Source organism: Protopterus annectens, chromosome 2.part1 (assembly GCF_019279795.1).
Source record: "Protopterus annectens isolate FY-2018-M chromosome 2.part1, PAN1.0, whole genome shotgun sequence".
Lineage (NCBI taxonomy): Eukaryota > Metazoa > Chordata > Ceratodontiformes > Protopteridae > Protopterus > Protopterus annectens.
Genome location: NC_056729.1, coordinates 471,693,730 through 471,718,794, shown reverse-complemented (window position 1 = coordinate 471,718,794; position 25,065 = coordinate 471,693,730).

Below are 25,065 nucleotides of genomic sequence, written 5' to 3'. Positions count from 1 at the left end.
ACATAAGTTTCACTTTTAAATTTGTTCTTGATACATTTACAGATCAGACCAGTGATACCTGTGAACTGAGTGGGACCTCAGTGAACAATTTTCAGATCTGTGTTTTTCTGCATTGGATTATTGACATTAGCAACATTATCAAGATGGCTACTTCCAGGAGCATTCAAAATATCCAGCCATGCAATTGGACCACAGAGGAGACTATTCAGGTGTTGATCATCTATGCTTTAGGGGAACATCGCATCAGAACCCGACCATGGAGCTTCATGATAATTGATATTTGGAACAAGACTGTGGATGATTATCAAAGACATACGGGGATCTACCAGACAGGAATGCAGGCTTCACCACCACTACAATGATCTGCATTGGAGGAATACAAAGGAGCTTCACTTGACAGTCACAGAGGTGCATCGACAGCTAATGGATGCCTACAGTAAGTGCCACAATCTTACATATACCTGAGCATTTCTATAAAATTTAGAGATTTAGCTGTGTCCCAAATATATCAGGTACATGCCTTTTAAAACCATTAAGTAACAGTTCTGTTAATTAGCTCATCTAGATAGTTAAGAAGATGTGGTGACTGTTCTCCATATAAGTATGAGTTCTATTCCCATGGGGTTTATTTATTTTATAATGTACATAATATTGAACATTGTAGATGCTTACCAGTTTTCCAACATATAACGACGTCATTTCACGCATTCACTATAGCCGTGCATCACTGACGCCTATAGCGCCTAGGCTGCTGATGACTACATATTTCATAGTTAGCCATAATTCTAAGACAGTATCTCCTAGTCCACCTGTAACTCATAAATAACTTATTTAATCTGTTATTCTCAACAAAGTGAACATTCTTATTACAGCACCATTTGTTTAACCCAAGAAGAATGGTTGTCCAGCTGCCTACACATATCTTTTCATTTGTAATATGTTGATAGCTGTTATTTGTGTAGATCATGATGGCCAATAGTAGTTATGTGTCTGGTGTCAGCACATAAATCCATTATCTGCAGGCATATGGACACACTCACACAGTAAGTGTTTGTTCAGAAGAAACGTGCTGGCTATTAGTTCACCTTATAAAGAAACAGGCCAACAAGCGTATATGTTCACATGCTGTAGGTTCAACTCCCCATAAGGAAAACATATTGTTACAGTCTTATCATTGTGTCTTTCACACATTGTTGAAAATTCTACTCTACACACCAGATTATTGATATTAATGACTATTTTGTGCATGTTTACAAATAACTCAATTCTTCACTGGATTTCTACAAATATCTCCGTAATCTGGAATGTTCTGTCAACAGCACCTCTTTAAATACAGTGTTATGTGTAAAGCTTGGAGCAGAATGTTATATTTTTGCCAAAAAGCTTTGTGGAATATGCAAACATTTGCAAAATTACTTTCACATATAATTGTTTCATTCATTATTAAATTCACTTCAGCAATCTTCTCATCCTTATACAGTATTTAGAGAGTCATATAGTCAGACATACAGTTGGAATGCAGAACAGGGAGATACAGTGATGTATGCATTTGATTTGTGATGTGTACTTTACCAGTGGATATCTTTACTGGTAGTCCCCCCACATACATTACCACGCCCTTTGTAGTTGTCTGGTAACAGCAGCTACTGTACATGATAAGTGGCTCTGTTCCACTCTCTGAAGACGAAGATTTTCATTTGCTCTTATTGGTTGTGACCATTGTGCTGACATGTATTCATTCTCGCAACTTATTTTCCTAAATACCCATCACATTGTCCTTTTTGTGAAGCCCAAGCCATGATCTGTATTAGTAACCCATCTATGCACATTCATAAGTCCAAGTCTTTTCACTGCATTTGCACCACACATGGTCAGAGAAGATGGATTAGCTAGGTACGTAAGTGTTGGAGTTAGAGTATGGATATAGCTTAGAGCTGTAAGTTTGAATTGCAGATTCTCCACTCTTTGTTCAATTTTATTCCAAGATGTAAAGGACTGGGTACCTCTCAACCTTTTAGAGCAAAAAAATCTGGACAAATCCTAAAATGATGGGGGGACAAATAGGGACAGATTTTAAATATTGCTCTTACAAACTTAGAAAGTTTGCATTAGCCTGAATTTTCTGAAGGATGTGGAGTCTTAAACTCAAATGTTTGTCATTATTTAATGACTTAAATCCTCAACTATTTGTCAGAAAGGAACAGATTTTCGGAGGAACACACCAAAAATATGAGGCATAAATCTGGACATTCTGCAAAAACCTGTACAGTTCAGACAGTTGAGAGGTATGCTGGGTGTGTAACTTTGCATAATGGTACAGTAATTCCGTGATGTTCTTCAAAAGAAACATTTTTAGAACTTGATCTGAGCAATGTATATTACTGTTATTTGAGGAATACATCATTCATAGTGGCTCCTTTCTCTTTGCAGGTAATTAGGATAGGACCTGTAACAGTACCCTGTGGTGCGAGTGGATGCACAGGCTGTAGGAGCAGTGAATGGGAAAAACGTATGTTCATAGGTTCATAGGTAGGTACTAAGCTATCGGCTCTAGGGCATAGGCTTTTGCCATCCAAGCAAATTATTTTCTTGTGCCCCTGTCAAGCAGAGCCACAGAAGTGATCCCCGGGGTGAATTTCCTATTTCCCATCCAATCATCAAGATTTTTCTTGAAGAGTGCTAATGAGGAGCTTTGTTTAATATAGATAGGTAGTTTGTTCTAGAGTATGGGAAGTCTCTGGGAAAGGAATCTATCCCTCCAGCACGTTCTGTTTATTGTGGTGACAAGGTTTAGGTCCCTAGAGCATGTAGCTCGGAGGGATTGGGAATTCTTTAAGTGCAGCATGTCCAACAGCTTTGGGTTTGACATAGCTTTGTATGTTAGGCGATATGTGATGGAGTAAAGCTGGAGTTTTTTGAGACGGTCTGCGTAGGGCATCTGTTTGAGGCTGGTAATCCTCTTTGTGAGGTATTTCTGCGGCCTTTCCAGTTGTTCTAGATGTTGCTTACTTTGTCTGTTTTATTAAATAAAATGTATCTGGGCCTTGTTGCAAGACTGTATTTTTGACATTACCATGTATATTGCTTATATAATACAGGCATACCCTTCATGCATCAGTAAGGTAAGAGCAATACTCACACTATGCCTGTGCTTACAAGTCTGATTGAAATACAAATATGTTTAAATATCATTTAGCAGTTAGTAATGTTTTCCTGAAGATGGTATTTGAAATGTAGGCCACAACCTAAATGACAGTCGGTTATCTGTAACTGTCACACTGATTTTGTGGTTGATGTTTCACATGCAAGTCTATAGTGTTGTGTTTGCTGTTTATAATGTATGTGTTAGTACAGTTACATTTGTAGATGTGGTCCTCGGTGACCATTCTGTTGTGCATAGCCTGACTTTTCACATACTGAATGGGTGTCTGCTGTGTCACTGTTCACACTGTTGTTGTCAGACTCTGTGGGCATGCCCTTCAGTTCAACAATTGTATCACATCTGCCTACAACACCTTAGATGGTTTTGCTAAAACATACTTCTATCCTGTGTTTGGAGATATTTGTCCAGATAGACATTTCTTTGCACCATTTCATAATCAACAAGCAGCATAAGGATATTTTCATTTTGCAGGGTACTGATTGCTAATAAATGTAGCTAAGTTGTGCATACAATTGTAGACAGATAATAATGTTGTACAGCATATACTAAACACTCATGTGTCACAGGCCATGATTGCATTTATGATTGAACATTACTTCTGTTTGGTAGTGTTGCATTCCTTAAACTGATGTGAGGTCAGCCAATGACCATGCTGCCTGGCTCAGCTATTTGTCATATGTCTTTTATATTTTACTCATTATGGTCATCTCACTATGTCTTCATTATAACAATGTTAATTGGTGGCTGTTCATATGACAGACACATGGACTACGTTTTACATTCACACATAGACATAACTGCACAGAGAACACATGCAAGGGAAGAATAATGAGAATAGTGATACCCTATCAGACACTCAGCTGGACACTTTACTGAGACAGACATCATTATTAAACAGTGCAGGTCCCAATACTAATGTTAACTTTTTATTTTCTATTTTTTTTGTCTATTACAGTTATATATAAATGTTGCATGAGGAAGTGCTAGGACATGCCTCACTTCAAATGTCAGGATATGTTAGGTGTGCTTGCTTTGCGTATGCTTGCCATGCTTAATGCTGTCCAATAAACAACTGTTCAGGTCATGTCATTATTTCTACTGGTAAGCTGTGTTATGCATGTCAGTGCACGGCCTTGATTAAGCTGCTCATATTGTATGATGGATACAGTGTCCCTGACATATCCTGTTACTGGACATGTCCATAAGTATAGATAATGTGACATAAGGATGGTGTTATGTGCACGAGGAACTTTCCACTAGTATCAAGTCTGTTGATTATAATTGTGCTACTTGGTAATGTTTGCAACATTTAATCTTGAATTGTGTTTTAAATGAGACCTTCAATGTATGTTAATACAACATCATTCACTTTTCATTGTTACAGTTTTGACTTCTGACACATCGCATATGGTGGTACAGTGGACTATAGTCATAACATATTTTAATGTTTCATGAAGACTGTTTTCTGTCTGTTCATTTTGTCACAGTGGGTATATTATGCAGACAGGTAGTGTCAAGTATGTATATGTAATTTCTGTTCTGTGTTGTGATTCATCTTGACAGAGCACTGGACCCATGGATGATCACCAATCAAACGTAGGCGACAAGTGCATGCCAATCCACTGCCAGAGTCCTCAGATGACAGTGACCATGATGATGTTGAGGATGATGATGAGGGAGCTGGACCTGCATGTGCCATCATCCCTGCTAATCACAGGAGGAAAGCACACCAACAACAACAGCAAGACGATTATCCGCAGCAGATCCATGAAGTAGTGACCAATGTGTTTCAAACATAAATGAGGGACATGATGGTAAATTTTTTTCAGGATCCAGCACAGGCTATGAGCAACTTATTCAGGGAGGTAGCCTGAGATATCATACGTAATGTTCATCCTCATCAGGGCAGTCCCTCAGATCAGTAAGTATTGTCTGTGAGCTCCAATTGTGTAATACTGCCACCATGCTCTTTGCAATATCAGTGACTGGACTGTATATGCACTCTTGTGCATGCATATGATTTAGCTGCCATGCTTATGTGTTACAGATCCAAACATACAATACAGATATCATGTGACATTTAATTATGTTTCAATGCATGACGAAGCATGAAAAATATGTTAACACATTATACTTTCCTTCCACATTCAGCTGTTCATGCATTGTGGCAGTTAACATGCAGCTTTTGCTGCAACAATTTCACTGTAAACATGTGTGTTAAGTGACAAAAACTCACAAACAACATGTTGGCCAAAGTCCAGCAATACCACAGTGATATAATTAAGCTTTGTGTATTGCTGTATCATGTATGTGCAACAGGAGGACATGTCCTTGTCCATGTGTTTTGGATGACAGTTGTCATGCTTTCTGACTGGCATGATGTCATATTGTGTGGCATGTGTTGGAAATACTGATGCCATGTTGGGTCATATAAATGTATGTCATACATATAGGTAGTTCTCCTTTACTGACTGCATAGACTGCCAATGCAATGGTCACATATTCACCGTGGTAATGATAATTTGTTCAGTAACAGTACAGAATGCAGTGTTTAATCTGTGTTACATTTCCACATCCATTCATTATTCACATAAATTCACACCTTTCAACAAATGGTGTACACATTCAGTGATATATGTACATGCCTCTGCACATAGTCTGATCATTAGTGAAACACCATTGTACCTTTGACATGTGCATAGTCACTGACTTTATGTTAATGTGCTGCAATAATGCTCACAGGACTGTCCTCTGCTCAGTAATGAGCAAGGTCAGTGACATATAACTGCAGCTGTTTATTTCCACACTGGCATGACAATATATGTATATGTGATTGAAATTCTTAGCTTGCTTACCTATGCCTATTGATGATTGCACAATAGTGTGTATGTGTGTTTTATACATGCCTATTTCTGTTGACATCAGCAATGCAATCTGCCTATATGAAATGCATTTGCCATTTGCTTAAATGTATTTTGGGTTGACTTCAACAGCACCCTGTGTGGTGTTCCCATGCATTTGTAATGTGTAACCTCACCTTGTTGTCCTGCTGTATCATTGTCTTCCTTGGTGTGGGCTTAGGTTGTCCACCTCCCTTCCACCTTTGTAGGTATGTAATATATTTTGCAGATATGTTTGCTTTTGTTGGAATTATTGTCCATTGTCATGTATTAGTTTGTTTATAAAGTCAACATGTGCCAGCTGTATGGCTATTATACAGATGCAGGACATCTGACACAACTTGCTGGCTACTGCTTGTTATACATCCTTGTTCTCATTATACTTGTGTGTTAACCAGTGCATGTTGTTGAAATTCATGTGCACAACCTAATGTTTTTATATAGCTGTACTGTTAGATTTGTCAACATATATTATTTTTTCATGTCATTGATGGGTGTATATGTATTGACATTTCATTCATGTAAGTTCCAGTTAGGCCACTGACAGTCATGCATATATGCCTACATCTATGTGTTGCCTTTGACATGGCATATGTGTATGACATATGTGTATTCTATTACACATTTGTTTGGGTTGTATATACCTAGTTTATGTACAAAGCAGCCAGTTTGCTGTTAGACAGTGTGTTTATTTGTTTGCCTTTCACATGCCTGGTTGGAGGTTCTGTTCTGTCCACTCTGGGATTATCTAGCATTCCAAGATCTGCATTTGCTCATGTGTGATGTTGCTTGGCTTACACTTGCACTGCTGACAGAATAATCGAATATGAGTTTATTTATCCAATGTGTACTGTGATCCTTATGTATTGCCCTAAAACATACAACTACCACTGATCATACACATCCAAGTACGACTGGCACACAGTTTGCAACGTCATAATGTGAAGGTGCATAGGTAGATATGCCCCTCTGCATTTCACCATGGCTGGTATGTATACTCACCCTGTTTGACAACTTTCCATTGACTGTGTCATGCAGTGTGCCATTTGTGTAACTTACCTGTCCATACTGTTTTTTTTCCAACTTTTATCTGGCATGTGTTGTGATATTTGCTCTATGGGTATACCTGCTGTATTCTGTTCTTAAAAAATGGAGTCTATTACCAACAAAAACATTGCCCATGCCCCTCTGACTTTCCCTCAGATTTTTCTATTCTGAAATACCCCTTGTGTGCCCCTCTTCTTCATCCATACCACACACCTGCTTTTCTATCTACCAGTTTCCTTTGGTGTGTGTGTTACCTGTGTTCCCAACACATGTCCTGCACCCATTGCTGTCTAATGTTAGCTGTGGTGATGTGGCTATTGGCCATGATTGCCCATTGCCTTTATTAATTTTTGTTATTAAAATATTTATGGATTCCATCAGAATCTAAGTGATAGCTAGCATATTTTCATAATAACGTAGTTACTCAGATATTCCATAATTGTCTTTTAGAGTACTGGAGAGATTCTTTTACAAATATGTATTTATTAATGTCAGGCTGCTTAGATGGTGAGATTCTTTAACTTTGGTAATGTACATCACACATTGACAGAAAATTTTCATTACTTACAAAGTACCAGCAACTGATATACAGTGCACCATTTCTACTGAGATACTTTGTAGAGCACCAAGATATTCTGAGTTCACTGTGACATATTTACATATCACATAGTTATCTGCAACTTTTCTGCTGATATTGGCATAAGGTGCTGGATTCTGTGAACTTTATGGAATTCGGCCCCTTGTTTGCATACAAGCCTTGTTATATATTGCTGTGTCCTTAGCTAAAAGGCATACCTTTACTTTCAGACCTTCATTAAGGTAACTTTATAAAAGCTTCTTGTTAAGGTTCATTACTGTTTAGCTCTACACATGAGTGTAAACCTACAGCATCATCATGACACCTGATTAAAGGTGCTTCAATCAAGCAATAAACTTGCTCCAGTTACTAAGCTTATCTTCAGCACATATAAATTCATGCAAGCATGCTATTACACCACAGAGGCAACATTTAAATGGAGATTCAAATACAACTCCTGACCACAAATATTTAGTATACTGCCCTTGTCTCCTTGTAGTTTACAACTTCTTCATACAAACTATTTCCTTCAATCTGTGCAGTCCTTACATGACATATAAACTCTTGCTAAATGTAGAATTACTTTAACTGTCGGAATGTGAAGATGTTACCCCTTAATGTTCTTATTAGTCCTTACTATTGGTATTATACATTAAATATACACACACACACACACATATATATATATATATATATATATATATATATATATATATATATATATAAACAGACCTTTTTTCATTACCCCTGGGATTCATGAAGCTTGCACCAGGCGCCGGAGTAGAGTCAGCGATCTTGCGCCAAATATGGCTGCCGAGAGATTCAGCTATGATCTGTTTCCACGTGCACTACCAGCGTACGCCAGAGCTGCGCTGCTCCCGGCGCATGTATTCTAATTACCCCATGCGCAGCAGTGTAGCATGTAATTGAAGGTATATAGCGATTCATGAAGTGGTGCAGGCATAGCGTAAGCATGAAGAAATGTAAACCAAAAAAAAACGGTTTGCATTTTGTCAAACATAAAGTCAGAGCCATGAAAGCAGACCAAACTTACTATAATGTTAATATATCCCAATGGCTAAATATATAGCCAATGGCATACAAAAACATGCACAACACATAAAAAATAACATTTAATGTCATGGCCACACTAACGCAAAGTAAAACCGCAGTGCATCTGTGCGCAAACGGGATCACAAGGAAAATATATTTAGATGTCATAAAACTGCAATGTAACACAGTTCATGATATTTTCTCAGTTAATGGTGGGGGTAGATTCAGTGAGACTATGTGATGAGTGTGGTGTGGTGCAAATGTTTACCCTCTCCACATGACTGTCAGGGTCAGGCTTGGTTGGAGAGAGCTTAACCTCCAGTTTGGCTAGATAAGTGCATCTCTCACAGGTTGTAGTGTTGGGTGGCAGGCGGAGAGGCTTGTCTGTGTACATGAGGCAATGTGTACATTGCCTCAAGATGTCCAGATTCATCAGATAGACAGGAGAGAACACTGGCAGTTGACTCTTGGAAATGCCTGAATATAGAACTACTTTTCCCTAGATAAGTGAGGAAAGTGAGTACAAGATCTATTTTACTATAAGCAAGTGAGAAAAGTATGTACAAAACCTGTTTACCTCTAGGTAATGAGGAAGATTGAGTGCTATAGTAATTAGTAGCTTACGTAGTGCTTACAAGTTTTGAACAAGTGCTGAGCATAAATAAGCAATCCAGGTAGGGTCTTGGATAACATAAACACACTGTCCCCCCCAACAGGTACACAATCATATATCCATGTACACCACAGGGCCCCTGTACCCACAACTATGCAGGTACAAGCTGCACTCAGGCTGCATGGGACCTGTCCACATCACAGGTTGTATCATACACATATGGCAAAACAAGATGCTCTCCATGTACACATCATGTAAAACATAGCTCCATGTCAGGCTGTGTACACACTGAATGGTGTACACCAACAGGTATTACAACCCACAAAGGGGAAGACACCACTGATAATGGGAAGTACTGCACTACTACCCTGCTGAGTCTGGTCTGGAAGGCCATGAACCTTGATCAAATAATTGATGTCAGCAGTACAGATGTAGATGACAGTAAGGTTGATTTCACACTGCATATCATAACCTTGCCAGGTCATAGGACATCATCACCCATACTGTGTACCACCTACACTCGGTATACTAGATGTACATTCCTATGTCACAGGAGTGTTTTGCAATGGGACTGCTGGCAGCACTAACACTACAGAAGGTGTCTGAATAATACATGCTCTTCACACCAGTGGCAGCTACAGTAAGTCAGGGTTAATGAATTGCATTCCCCCTCATTGTAGTCCATACCTCACAGACAAACAGAAAGCATCTGCCTATTGAAGTATGCGAATGACTATGACCTAGGAGCAATAGCCGACAACATACAGAAGGGGCTTTGTGGGTGAGGTGTGTGTGATATATGGCCACAATCTGACAGCTACATATTGCATTGTCACCCCTATGTTAATAACCCTGTACCCATGAACTACCACCTAGGCAGCAGTCAACATAATAGACACATGTGTGTAAGGGATGCAGCTGGGCAGTTGTCTTTCCTGTGATAACTACGTCACCACACCTGTCAGGTAGTCATATGTGGCAACCCTAATAATGACAGGGTGCCATCCATGAATTTAGAGATCATTGTCCAGCCATAAACAACACTCAAGTGACCCATATAAAATCATATATTTCCTTTAAAGGGTATTGGCCATGTGCAAATGGCCTACACCAGCCTTCCCATTCCCCATCTCCACTATGTAGCATGATGCATACCCTAATAAATACATGTCCAACCCAGTGATGTTGGACATGCTACACATACACATCCTGATCTCAAACACATACTTCATGGACATCCACCTTCCACATGCTGGACAGATCCTTGTCCCATACACTTTACATAGTCCTGCCATACTATGCATTACTGTCCGTCAAAGCTGCACATCGCTCCCCTCTCAGACATGATGTGATGACCGCATGGTAAATGTATCATTAACCCTGTGGATCAGTAATGTGGCACTGCTCCACCTGGCCCCAGAGGCCAGCCTGTCGGCTACTGCCCAGTAACCTTTCATCCTAGATTCATACATGGCCCATGGCATATAGCCTACTAGTTGACTTTGACTGTACATGCTATAGTTGATATCCATCCCTGCAAATACCATCTGGCTAGCCAGTGTCCCATGTGTATCACATGTGCAACACAGATGATACATGGCAGGATGTTGAATTACTGTACAGTGCCGTGTAGATGTATATGGCAGAACACATACATGTAAAATTTTATGTGAGCAAGTCTGCAAGGTCACAGGTCATGTCTGTTAAGGCAGTGTAAGTCTTTATATGTGACATATACACAGCATCAAGGTTGACTGCATTAATGTGGACACATCCAGCCATGTGCTGATAGGTAAGAACACCAGTACAGACAAACAGACATGCCCACATCAAGACATCATCCACATGGAGTATGAGCAATGTAATCAGGTGACACACACACATATATGGTGATAATATCCACTCACCATCCAGTGTCACATGTGTGTGACACAAACACATCAGTGCCATGTAGGTTTGCAAATACAACTATTTAAATGTACTAAATGCGATACACGTGTATGTTCAGCTGTAGCTCTGTATGTCTCTATGAGTTACTGTGACCTGTCTCCATCATTATGTCTTCCAGGTATGCCACGTGCAAGGCTACCCCCTTTTACCCGCTTGGAGAATGAGGCCTTCATCCCATACCTACTTGACAATCATGATATCCTGTTCAGCCATGTGCCACAGGATGCACAGCAGCGGGATGCCCTGTGGATGGAACTTTGCAGGGGGGGGTTAACAATGTGGGTGGCCACAACCGCACATACCAGCAGGTGCGTAGACACTGTACAGACCTCATTAGACAGGCGAAACAGCGTGCGAATGCAATCACCACGGAACAAGGTGCAACAGGTGGTGGACCACCAACCCAGCCCCCTCTCACACGTACTGAGGAGCTACTGGCCAACCTGGGGACACCTGCAGAACCACATCCACAAATATTGTGGGGGTGGGTGTCTCTCAACCACTGAGCTTGGAGTTGCCTGGTAAGTAAGTACCGCACCTATAACAACTATATTCCATATAGTTGCATGTGTCACTGTACAATATGTAATGTAACATCATATGCAAGGCATGTATACACACATGCCACATACTATAGTATGCTACTCTGTGTATGCACACATGTGCATACACCATAGTATAGTCTAATGTACTGCTGTATGTGTTAACATGCACATTGCACCCTGTAGCCATCATACAGGTGTGGATAATGCTCATACTGCTATGTTACTCCTATTTAGGTACCTCTGGCGTTCCACTGTGACAGCAGCCCTTTGCAGGTGAGACTGTTATTATTTATCAGGAATCATAATGCACAGATCTATCTGCCATGTGGCCATTTACAACATGTACACATAATATATGGTCCTGTCACAATATACAGGTCGGACCTGCAATGCATCACAATGTTTACCCATGTGCAACACTTGCAAACTATGTGAATCAACTCACCGACATGAATCCTCACAAACTGTCATTGCCAGATGTGTGAACAGCTATGCATACAATGGTGGAGGTGCTGTTCACTGTAGGGACATGTACTACAGATCAGAACTACACACGTGGGGAATACAAACAGTACTACACAGTGGGCTGGAGTATGGCCAGCCCACAGGATTCACTGGTGTGGATCATAGCCCTGCTATGAATGTCACACAATGTGATGTGCTATCTTGACATGTCCATGACATCCAGTGGCCTGGCTGCAACACTGCCTACCTAACCTAAAAACATATCCCACATACCACCCTTTGTCTGCATAACTCTGTCGTCAGTGGAGCATATGACATCTATGGGTGTATGCCATATAGGACAACACAGACATGTGAAATAGATGCCCGTCACAATAATTTGGCCAACACATGTACACACATGGCCCTGGAGGTTGGCCAGAGACATGGAGCAACACACACAATAGATGTTATGTGCTTGTGTGTACACCTTGTCATACAATGGCTACACATGGTCCAACTATGGCCTTTGTGTAATGGTTATAATGTAGATGTGGAACGCTAGACATCCTACAGGCCTGTGCACATCTTGCGTAGGCGTAACATCAATCCACCACATAAGATGTATTGAACATCCTGCGGGTGTCACAACATGACAGCAGTCACCTGTACAGTATCCACATCAGCCCACAGATACAGTACATTCCCCTTGCTGGTGTCAGACATCAATATCATACTTGCTCCTCATGTGTGTGTGTGGTACACAGATGTCATGTGTGACATGGTGTACTGACGTGTTCGCTATGTCTGGCCATATTTGCCAGGCAGCAGCAATATGGTTGCAGATGTGCAGGGGTGTCATCCGTATACCCTTCAGTGACCTGTGTCACAACTTCCACATCATGGTTTAGTGTCTATACACCTCAGTGATGTGGGTCACATTCCACAGTATATATGTATTTTATCTGAACACAGTCATGGCTATGAACTGTGTCTGTAACTCACACTGTATAGCAATAGAGATGTCTCATGATTCCCTGCAATGGCCATGCACAGCAGCTAAATGTGTAATATATCTGTAGGGCAGACAGACAACACTACATTGGGACACCATTACCCCACTGTATATTTGACAGGACACCATTGTGTTAAACATGTATGCATGGCATTGCACATGTGAGCAGATCACATGTCATACTACATGTGATTGTCAAGGTCATATGCCACACATCAGGCAGGTGTTCTGTTAACCTGTGCTGGTCTACATGGTGTAACACAGGGATGTATGCTAACTACTACTATGATTGTGTAATTTGCATGCCATCTGCTAAGACACATGCATGCTGTTGTGTGCAACCCAGGGATGTATGATGACTACCACTATTACAGTCTGCGCTGCATGTCGTCTGCCGTATCACATGCATGTTGCATGCCTTCTGTCATATCACGTGCGTGTGTGTGCGCGCGTGTGTGTGTGTGTGTGTGTGTGTGTGTGTTTCTATTGTATAGATTGTAATGTACAGTTCTTGTCTGCCCTCACAGGTGATGTAGGTGCATTGCCCTCCTGTGGTACATCTGATGTTAGTGTCCCCACAGACTCTGGCAGTGATGATGAATGTATGATTAAGGCACATGCAGAGTTGTCAGAGGCTGAAACTGTGCCATTGGTTGCCATTCCAGCTATATCCCCCTCATCCCCGCACACAGATCCCATGCCTGCACACACCCATCACCAGTGGCCAAAGAGGAAGGACATTTGGCACATGGTGGCTTGGAACAGGAAAGTGTGGGGGTTATGGAAGGTGTGCCTGCACACCATGGTGCCAGCCAACTGACTGGTGGTGCCCCACACAGGCAAGTGGCCAGTGCTGCTCGTAGGAGGACCTCTAGCCAACATGCTCCTGCAAGACAGAGCGCAGCAGTTGGTGTCACCAGACGCATGTTTCAGGCTGTAATGGAGGCACAGGCACATGCTGAATGGCACAACAGAGAAGCTCAGAGACATTCTTTAAACAACGACATCCAGGCAATAGTAAATGCTCAACAGCAGATTGCTGAAGCTTTGGATAGACAGTTGGGTGACATGGTTGGAGTCCTTGACCGTGGCATGACAATCCGCGAGCGTGAGCTGTCTGTGTTGGAACATCTGGTAGGAGTGAGGCGTCAGGCACATGGATGTAGGCCTGCTACATCACCTGTTTCAGGTCTACGTGTACGAGCTACTGCACATGTCCGCTCCCATAGAGGCTGTAGCAACAGCAGTGCATCTGGTGCTGTGCTGTCCACACCACAACACAGCAGGCCACATGCACATGGCCTGGGATGGTCCCAACAGGGACACGGTTCCAGTGGACAAGTGACATCAGACAGTACCCAATCTGCACCTCTGCCTGGTAGTGCCCATACAACCCCTGGCAGGCACAGGTTACACGTCCATGGCCGGACACTGTGAACTGTAAAACCTCACCTGTACAGTCTGCAGCTGTCAATAATATCCCTGTGTAGGCCAGACACATGGCAGAACTGTGTGCATACATACACGCACACAATGGAAACATATGTAGGGCACCGCAACACACACATGCATAACATTCACACACGCGCAATTAGATCAAAGGCCCTAACCCACACACATGATGTCATCCAATGGTGAAGCCTAGGCCTCTGGCAAACATTATCACCCTGTGCATATGATGATGCCTATGCCGCATCCCTGACATCCACACCATCGGTGCAGGGACATGCTCATATTGTCTGATGCACAGGGTGAACAGACTAAGAAGATAAGTGTAGTTTACAATTGTTGAGTACTGTTGACAGGCAGCAGACATACCATGTACTGCAGGTGTACAATGCATTTCCTACTGTTAACAGTATGTGTCTTGTGTAACAACAGTAACTGCATGTTGGTCATGATGTTCTGCTGTCCTCCTTCAGGTCTATTTGCACGTGCCGGTGGATGTCAGTGTTTGCAGTTAGGGCCCCATATGTCAATGTGGACTACTCATAGGTATGTATAAATATACCAGCATGCACCATGTAGCTGCCACATACCAGTAAGAATGTCCCACATTCCAAGCACATCTACTGATCCAAGAGCATGATAGCTGTGTATTAAACTAATGTGGCTGCAGACGTGACATCTATAAAGGGTGACATCACAGGTACAGTTACATGGAGTAGTGAGGTAAGAGAGTGGTCTAGCTGATTACAAGGGTAGAGGCCAGTGGGAAGTGTGATGCCTCATTGGGAATCAGTAATACACGTTCCTATAACAGGATGCCAACACACAACTGTACCCACACACTCAGGTATTGACACACATGTATTCAGTGACACAGTAACACACACTCACACACAGTTGCTACTGGTGAGGTGAGGACCCCTGCCTATGTGCAAATCATCATTACAGTACTGTGCACCTACATGATGCACCACAGAGAACACACATGTACAGGTAGTCAGTATAGCCTAAGATTGGGGACATCAACACGGATAGTAGAATGCATCGCCTGGATGGGGGGAGGGGTCTTATCAGTTCAGTATGTTAACATACATCCTCACCCCAGGGACCAAACAGTCCTACATACACACACACACACACACACACATACATACTGTGGCATTCAGTATTGAATACACCTATGTCACGCACATACAGATACCTCATGTGTGTGAGATACACGCCCCTGCCTATGTCCTGCTTTCTACATTGCAGTCTGTACAGATGTGTACACTAGTGTACAGGAGAGTGAGTAACAATTGAGATGTATTCCCCACCATACGTGGACACACACGCAACCACACATGCAAGTACTGTGAATTACAGACCTGCCTAGCTCATGATATGTATGACAGATGTACAGCAGTATTACACACATTACAAACTGTTCTGATGCTTCCTGTGGCAACAGTGCTGATATATGCACATGGGACGTCTTAACTATTAACAGGTGTCAAGTGATTTACCTTCGCTATCTCCCTGATCGCTGTCTAAGTTGTGTGTTATGTCCTTCAATTAATGAAACCATTGCTTACCGGTTACACAGGTTATTGTAGGACCACTTGTGACACACCTGTGAGCTGTCCACAGCAAACATCCATCTGCAAAGTTGCCCCACCACTTAGTTATTTCCACACATCTGTCCATACCTGAGGTGCATATTTCCGTACATTCAGCATATCATCATATACAGTTGGCAATGTTGAGGCTGCATTGCAACTGCATGATGTACTAGGATACATTATGATACACATCACCGGCATATATCAGCAACTGCACACGCATGTTATCTGAATGCACAACACTACATATACAGGTGTGTAGGTCCTTCAATCCTGTCATTTGGGCATGTTTGTAGGCATTGCAATTGGTGGACATGTGTAATGACATACATGACACGTGGACTGTTGTATGATAAGATGGGTGTAATGGGTGACTGGTACAGAGGAAATGTTACCTCTGCCAACATTGATATCACACCTTATGTACTGTTAGCATTCAGCAGCCATGGACCTACATTCCATGTGCATGTGTGTAATGGCTGTAGCCACCTGTTTGCACAAAGGACAACAACAGCTATGCCATTTACATGTATGTTTTGTGTGTGTGTGTGTGTGTGTGTGTGTGTGTGTGTGTGTGTGTGGGAGGGCATGTACATACCCAGGGCAGGTACATGTATGTCATATCCATACATGAGGGTGTGTATTGGTGTACAGCAACAGTCATCTGCTAATGATGGAAAGTACCAAGGGCCCCTGGTATGTGTACAGCTGACCTGGTTACAGACAGTGGTATCATTGCATTGCATAACACATGATGTAGATGATGAGTACATGGGTACTCTCTACAGTTGATGTAGAGCTTGGTACAGTCCACAGGTCAAGGTTCACATGGTGGTGTACTCTTATATGTCCTACAAAATGTATGGATGCATGTTGGTGGTCCGAGGGCATGGTGGTGTCTGAGGTTTACATCCTAGAATGCAGCATGTGACACTGTGTCCTGCACATGACTCATCTGTGATGCCTTTTGTGGGGGCACCAGTCAGTACATGTGAGTGGCCTTTATGTATGTGGGGACACCACCACCTGGAGCGGTCCGTACCTGTGTTATGGCCCACATGTCTGGTTCTGAGGTATATGGTGGTAGTGCTAGGTTCTGAGGTATATGGTGGTAGTGCTATTGTGCACTACAGAGCCATCAGCCAGGTGTTCCTCACTGCACAGATGTTAGTACTCCCCATTGTTGGATCTCCAGTGACCAGCTGTGATTATGGATGCTACACATCTAGCACTGGTTAGCATAAGAAAAGAATGCAGTTGTCCTGTAGGTGTCAGGGAGTTATCCTGTAATTAGGAAATTTGCCTTGGAATGGCACTGTGTGGGCGGATGTGACTTGGGTATTATCCCAACTCCCTTGTATCATGGATGCATGTGATATGTGTCAAAGGCCTGTCTACTGTCTGCCATGTCATCCCAGAATGACAGCAGACGTTGTGTAAAAGACTGGTGTCAAATATATGTAGAGCAGCGTTCCTGCTAACAATGACAACTACTAACACCAGAGCCCATTACAATGTGTTCTTTACATCTACCTGTAATAGCATGGCCACTGTGGCCTTCCGTGTTTAGAATCAGAGTGCATCCCAGTCAGCCCTGTGCTACTAAGTGTATGGGCATGCCCAGTATAACCTTGTGTAGATGGACACATAGTGCATTCCGAACAGCCCTGTGCTACTAAGTGTGTGAGCATGCCCAGTGACACTGTGTGTCGGTTATGTGCCTCTGTGTATGGGCATGGCCATTGTAACCCTGTATAGTGGTAGTAGTCATCCATTCCACAGATGGGCAAACTCCAGGTCAGGATGGATTCCTACTTTAAACACACAGGTTCACAGGTATGTACATCTTAACTGCCAGCATCCTTGTTGATGTCCGCATGCCTAGAAGGTCATAATGACAGCCTTGAAATGTATAGTCTGTATGGCATGACTCATGAGTATGTAGTATTGTAATAGTAATCTGTAAATAGGCAGGTGTTCCGTTCCCACCACTGGCGTGTGTGTGTGTGTGTGTGTGTGTGTGTGTGTGTGTGTGTGTGTGTGTGTGTGTGTGTGTGTGTGTGTGTGTGTGTGTGTGTGTGTGTGTGTGTGTGTGTGTGTGTGTGTGTGTGTGTGTGTGTGTATGTCCCCATTTGCCAGAGGACTGTAAATTGCTTTTAGACTGCTCACACTCCATACAATTTGTATACCCACCTTTGGCAGGGCTGATGATGACACCCACCTACAAATACACCTCTGGGAGTGCTGTGTCCCAGTAATCTCGGTAGCGTGTTCTGTAACTGTGTAATACTGTAGTGTAATAAATTAGCTAGGTCAATATTCTAATCACAGACATGCTGTGTGTGTGTGTTCCCATTTGCCTGAGGACTGAGTAATGCTTTTAGACTACTCACACTCCATAAATTTCTTATACCCACCTTTGGCAAGGCTGATGATGTCACCCATCTACAAATACACCTCTGGGAGTGCTGTGTCCCAGTAATCTTGGTAGCGCATTCTGTAACTGCGTAATGCTGTACTGTAATAAAATAGTTAGGACGATGTTCTAGTCCCACACTTGCCGTGTGTGTGTGTGTGTGTGTGTGTGTGTGTGTGTGTGTGTGTGTGTGTGTCCCCGTTTGCCTGAGGACTGAGTAATGCTTTTAGACTGCTCACACTCCATACATTTCTTATACCCACCTTTGGCAAGGCTGATGATGTCACCCATCTACAAATACACCTCTGGGAGTGCTGTATCCAAGTAATCTCAGTAGTGCATTCTGTAACTGCGTAATGCTGTAGTGTAATAAAGTAGTTAGGTTGGTGTTCTAGTCCCACACTTGCAGTGTGTGTGTGTGTCCATTTGCCTGAGGACTGAGTAATGCTTTTAGACTGCTCACACTCCATACATTTCTTATACCCACCTTTGGCAAGGCTGATGATGTCACCCATCTACAAATACACCTCTGGGAGTGCTGTGTCCCAGTAATCTCTGTAGCACGTTCTGTAACTGCGTAATGTTGTAGTGTAATAAAGTACTTAGGTCAGTGTTCTAATCCCACACCTGCCATGTGTGTGTGTGTGTGTCCCCATCTGCCTGAGGACTGAGTAATGCTTTTTGACTGCTCACACTTCATACATTTCTTATACCCCCCTTATGCAAGGCTGGTGATGTCACCCACCTACAAATACACCTCTGGAAGTGCTGTGTCCCAGTAATCTCGGTAGTGTGTTCTGTAACTGTGTAATGCTGTAGTGTAATAAAGTAGTTAGGTTGGTGTTCTAATCCCAGACATGCCAAGTGTGTGTGTGTGTGTGTGTGTGTGTGTGTGTGTGTGTGTCTGTCTGTCTGTCTGCGTGAGACAAGTACAGTGCTTTGTAGTATTCGCCATAGTGTGTGCCCTAAATGCTTATTGCTGCAGTGTGATATGGTAGGGGTTTGTATACAGGACAGGGCAAGTGTGTGTTTGTCTGTCAGAGCCTGTGTAGAGGTGGCCATGATTGTCTTACCATTGGACATGTTTGGGAGTGGGTTTTGTAGTTTTCCTATATGGTATCCGTCTTATGACACATTGGCCACCTCACGAGGAGTACAGCTGTCAGTCAGCCACGGGACTGTGTTGGCAAGCCATACCCATACATCTGGCAAAAGGCTTGGTGAACTAAGTATGCAGCCCTACTATTACCCAGTATATGTCCCTTACCCGTGTGCCATGCACAAACAAACTTGCCTATGATATCCTGCTATGTTGCTAGTGCCATGCACATTGAGGACAGATAGTAGGCATGGTGTGAATGCAGTGGCCTGCAGAGGACATGGCACCCTGTACAGCGGTACAATAGGCACATATATGCAGACATTGTGACTTCACTATGTTCCACACTGAATGCCTGCAACATATGTGGTGCCATCAAATGTGATCCACAAAGGCCAGACAATGCTGTACACATGTGCCCTGTATGGACCCATGCCACTGACACCATGGAATACCTGTATCATACTATCCATGCAGGTGCAGGGCCAACCTGCTCACTATAAGCAGGTTTCGCCACACCAGGCCAGTATTGGCATATCGGGGTATAACAGGCTGTGTACACAACATGTGTCTGCCAACCCAGGTACACCTGTATATGTCACTGTACAGTATTGTGGGACATGCACATCCCAGGCAATGTCCATGTGAAGGACTATCAAACACAGACATGGCATGCATTGCAAAGCTATGGCCATACACATTGGTAACCAGGATGTCAAGCCAGATAATGTAGTACCCATCTGTGTGGGACATTGCAGACACTACACCCCTGCACTGCACACCATTGTCGGGTGATGCAATTCCAAGGATTACCCCTCACCCAGCCTTGTACAGTCATCTTGCACAGCCAGCCACTACACACCTATGAAGCAATGCATACCTGCATGCCAGCACTGGCACCCTGTGTCTGCATGTGGGTTGTGATGCTTCCAACCACAGTCACTCCCAGTATAACCCTCATTGGCATACCAACAGATGTCAAGCACTTTCATATGCCCTAGCCCATAGAACCTCCAGATATCCCCTGTGGTGCATGTGGTCCTGTGCATTACTGCAGTGTGGCAAACTAAGTAGTTACATTGTGTATTTGTGGCCCTGGCAAAGGTGTCAATGCATGTCCATTAGAGGGTGTGGTTATTGTGACAATGGCATCAGTTCACGTGGACAGCCATGTGTGCCACAACCAATGTATATCTATTATATCTGTTGCAGATGTCACTCACCTACACACATATGTTCTTACAGCACAGCAACATGTCGACTTTGTGGCACATGTAGTAACGTCATGCACATGTAATAGTAATGAGTAGTCAGGGGTTTGACCCCTGTACTGTTCGGCGTGTGGCAGATGATGCTTATGGTTAAGTTTCCAAGCTCTTCCCTGGTGTACTTTGCCTGTCCCACCCACACACTCTCTGGTGGATGTGAAGGAGTACACCTGCACAGCAGCAACATGTGTATTATAAGTGATGGACATGGTCAGGTGATAGCCTCTGCACCTATTACAGTCCTCCTCTAGCTGATTGCATGTGGTACAGCTGTGATGGTGTTCTATAGCCATCCGCATGATAAACACAGTACACTATCTAGGGAAACATGTTGTTATCTGGCCATGACAGTCGCTGTGAGTGGTACCTGGATGTGGTGTTCTGACACAGCATCACAGATGATATCTGGATGTACCTCAATCATTTTCCACAGTGGGAAATAGCCTAAAGACAGGAGGGTGATGTGCCACACATGACTACAGCATGTAAGTGTAGCTATGCTTCATTGAGACTACTGCCTGTTTAACATGTGTGTGGTAATGGCTATTCTGCATGTTATAATACAGACATGACAGTACTCTGTTCATGAGGGACCCCATCTGTAGGGCCATCTGTGAACTGGTCAGTGTGTGCAACCATTTGTTTCCTGTGATACACACTGAACACACATCTGTGCACAGCAGAAGCATGGTGTGAGGATTGCAGACAGTACATGATGATAGGGATGTGTTACTGCCATCGCATCCCTGACTGAACATGTGTCACATGAGACAGTGGTATGAGAGTCACTGTGTGGGGTTCCCAGTGACAAGCCAATAATGGGCAACTGTTCATAGCTGCGGTCACATGTCTACTACACATTGTACAGTTGGCATGCAGTATATATGCATGTGTTGTGCTCCCTCTGCAAATGTATACCATCTGTTGTGTTGTGTTGTTGGTGATATCTATGCATACTGTCGTAGGTAATCCTGTATGCTGTTGTCTATCACTAAGCCATATGTGGGTTTAAAATGCAACACCATAGGCTGAATGGGTTGGGAGGTCCCGGCAGAACCTCCTGTCCCACTTCAGCTGACCATGGCACCAGGCACTAGCACATCTGGGGCCCAGCCATAGACATCAACCTCTGTTGGCTCTGCACCATCTTCTGGTGGTACCACCACTGAGGATGGAGCATGTCCCCCCTGGGAGTGGGACCAGACAGGTACATATCTGCTGTTGTGCGGTCCCGGACGTGTTGCGTTGGTGGCTCCCTAAGGGGTTCCGAAGCCAGATACCTCAGTTCAAGGGCGGAGTGTCACATTTACAGGGTGATGCTGCCCCTCCTGGACAGCCCCCAGCACTGCCTCCTTTGCAGCTGTGTAGGTGCAGTGGCAGTTGCCCATGGCTGGGGACCTTCGTCCCACTGTTCCCATGGGCTTTTGAATGCCAAAGACCCATCCCCATCCAGGGTGTATCACCCTCACATGTGTCATATACCAACCCTGTATGCTGTCTTTTCTGTGATCCTATCTATCCTCCACAGCCATACCTACACTCATTCCCCAATATCTGACCCTCACCTATGGACACATAAGGCCAATCAGCTCCTAGGACAACATCTGCCCTATACATAGCTGTCCATTACACACACGTGCCCACTGGACACATGACCCTTGTAATATGCATCACAACATACTCCTGTTATCCTCACCCCTGTCCCTCAGGCGCACAATCCTGGTATGCACATCACTCCTACATGGTCCAGGTACACGTTTTGAGGACGACCCCATTGTACACACAACACTACCGGTCCCTCTATGGTTACCCCATTTACCTTTATCATGATGATGATGTTGCACACAGCACCTTGCAAGAGTACTGTTCACACATAATGATTGGACAGGTACAGTTGTGTTAATGTACATTACATGCACAGAGTGATGTATACGGCCAATGTACAACTATTTGCGTGTATGACTGACACATGTCTGTCTGAGGGAGTCTTGTGATCACATAGAGCAACACCACTACATAATACAGGCGTCGCTGGTGTTTCCCATTTCATTCATTTGTAATGCTTTGTTGCCACATGGTATGTTCCTGATACATCTCTATATATGTATGTACCTATATGCTGGACATAAACACTCACATATACATTTACATGATGGGATACATTCCTATACTGTTGAATGACTGCGCTGTATGATATGTTTGTGGTACTGTCCGTTGTCTGCATATCTGCCATGGCGTATTGGTAATACACATTAGCTGTGTGCGCAGGGTCCTGGTTCCGACCCTTGCAAAGGACATTTATTTGGTTGCAGGGCAGAACAAGCCCATTGGATATGGAGGGAGTAAGGCACATTAAAGCAGTTGGGAGCGGGTGTGCGTGGGTTTGCGTGGTGTTAAGCACTGCTGACCTCTGGTTACAGCCTCTTACACTCGGTTAGCCTCTACATTGCTTTACCAGTGCAATACTTGCATACTGGTAGCCAAACACGCTTACACCTGCTCGCTCCCACACTTGCAAATGCACCGACATTGGTGCTTGCATCTGTCACTCACACCCCTGGCTGGGAGCAAGGACCACAATATTACCTTGTGATACCTATTACATCGGACTACATGACTACAGCATTGGGAATGGCTGTCCATTAGGCGACAGCATTGTGTTCGACTGTACAGAATCAGTGGCATGTCCAGTGAATCAGTCATATTTGTGTGCACCTCATACAATCTGCTCCCACCTTGTGATGCCTATCAAATCGGACTACATGACTACAGTATCAGGAATGGCTGCCTATTAGGCAACGGCATGGCATTCGACTGTACGGAATCAGCGGCCTGTCCAGTGAATTAATCATATTTGCGTGCTCCTCATACAATCTGCTCCCGTCTGGCTGATACATGGGAACCAAGACTCTTCAATACAGGCAAGTAGGTGGGTTGTGGGAGCTACATCCTTTGGCTGAGTCATGCTACCGCATACCTATTATAGGTTTGCCACCTTTTCAATTGGCCAAGGTGGAACTTTAGGGTTACCACCTGTCCCACTTTGCGAGGGACACAGCGAAAATAATCAAGACATAGCAGATGTCATGATTACAGAACATTATTATATTCTACGTTTCATTAATAGTTGCATGAAACAGTTATTTTATATATGAAACTTCTATATGTTATGTGAAGTAGCATAAGCAATTCAAATGTAACTAGATTAAGCTTTTATTTGTGCAAATAAGTATAATCCTGTACTATGCACAGCTGTAGGTATGTTTTGTCCTGGAAAGTCTGACATTTCTACAGAACATGTCCCACTTTGGCCATTTGGAAAGGTGGCAACCCTATAGGACCTGTATGTAGAGATGTCAGACTTTGCAGGGCAACACATACCCACAGCCAGTAGAAAGGGGAATACTTCACTGTTTTGCCTAAATAAAAGGTTATTCTTGTAGCATTATAGTTGCTTATACTGTTACTTATAACATTTAGGTGTTTCAGGTACAAAATAATTGTTTTATGCAACTACTACAGACAATATAGGAAATCTTTGCCCTAAATCACAGGACATTTGCCATAATTACATTTATTTTGCAGGACACAACTGCCCAAAGGGGAGTGTCCCTCGCAAAGGTGGACAGGTGGTAACCCCAACCCTATTATTCTATCAACTTTCTAAGGTAGTCGGCGGAACATGTGCTTTCTCTCACTAGCAGACCTCTCATACAAATGGGGAAGAATGAACACTGAATCAGGGACACTGCATAACAACCTCAGGGACACATTTAGAAGATTGGTGCTATTACCCTGACACATTGATGGAACCAGAGCACATATGTATTCATACACATTGTCTGAGGTACATGCTGTTTAGGACTCTTACATGTTGTCATTATTCATTACGTGTATTCCACCACCTTTCCTCCTAATATCACTA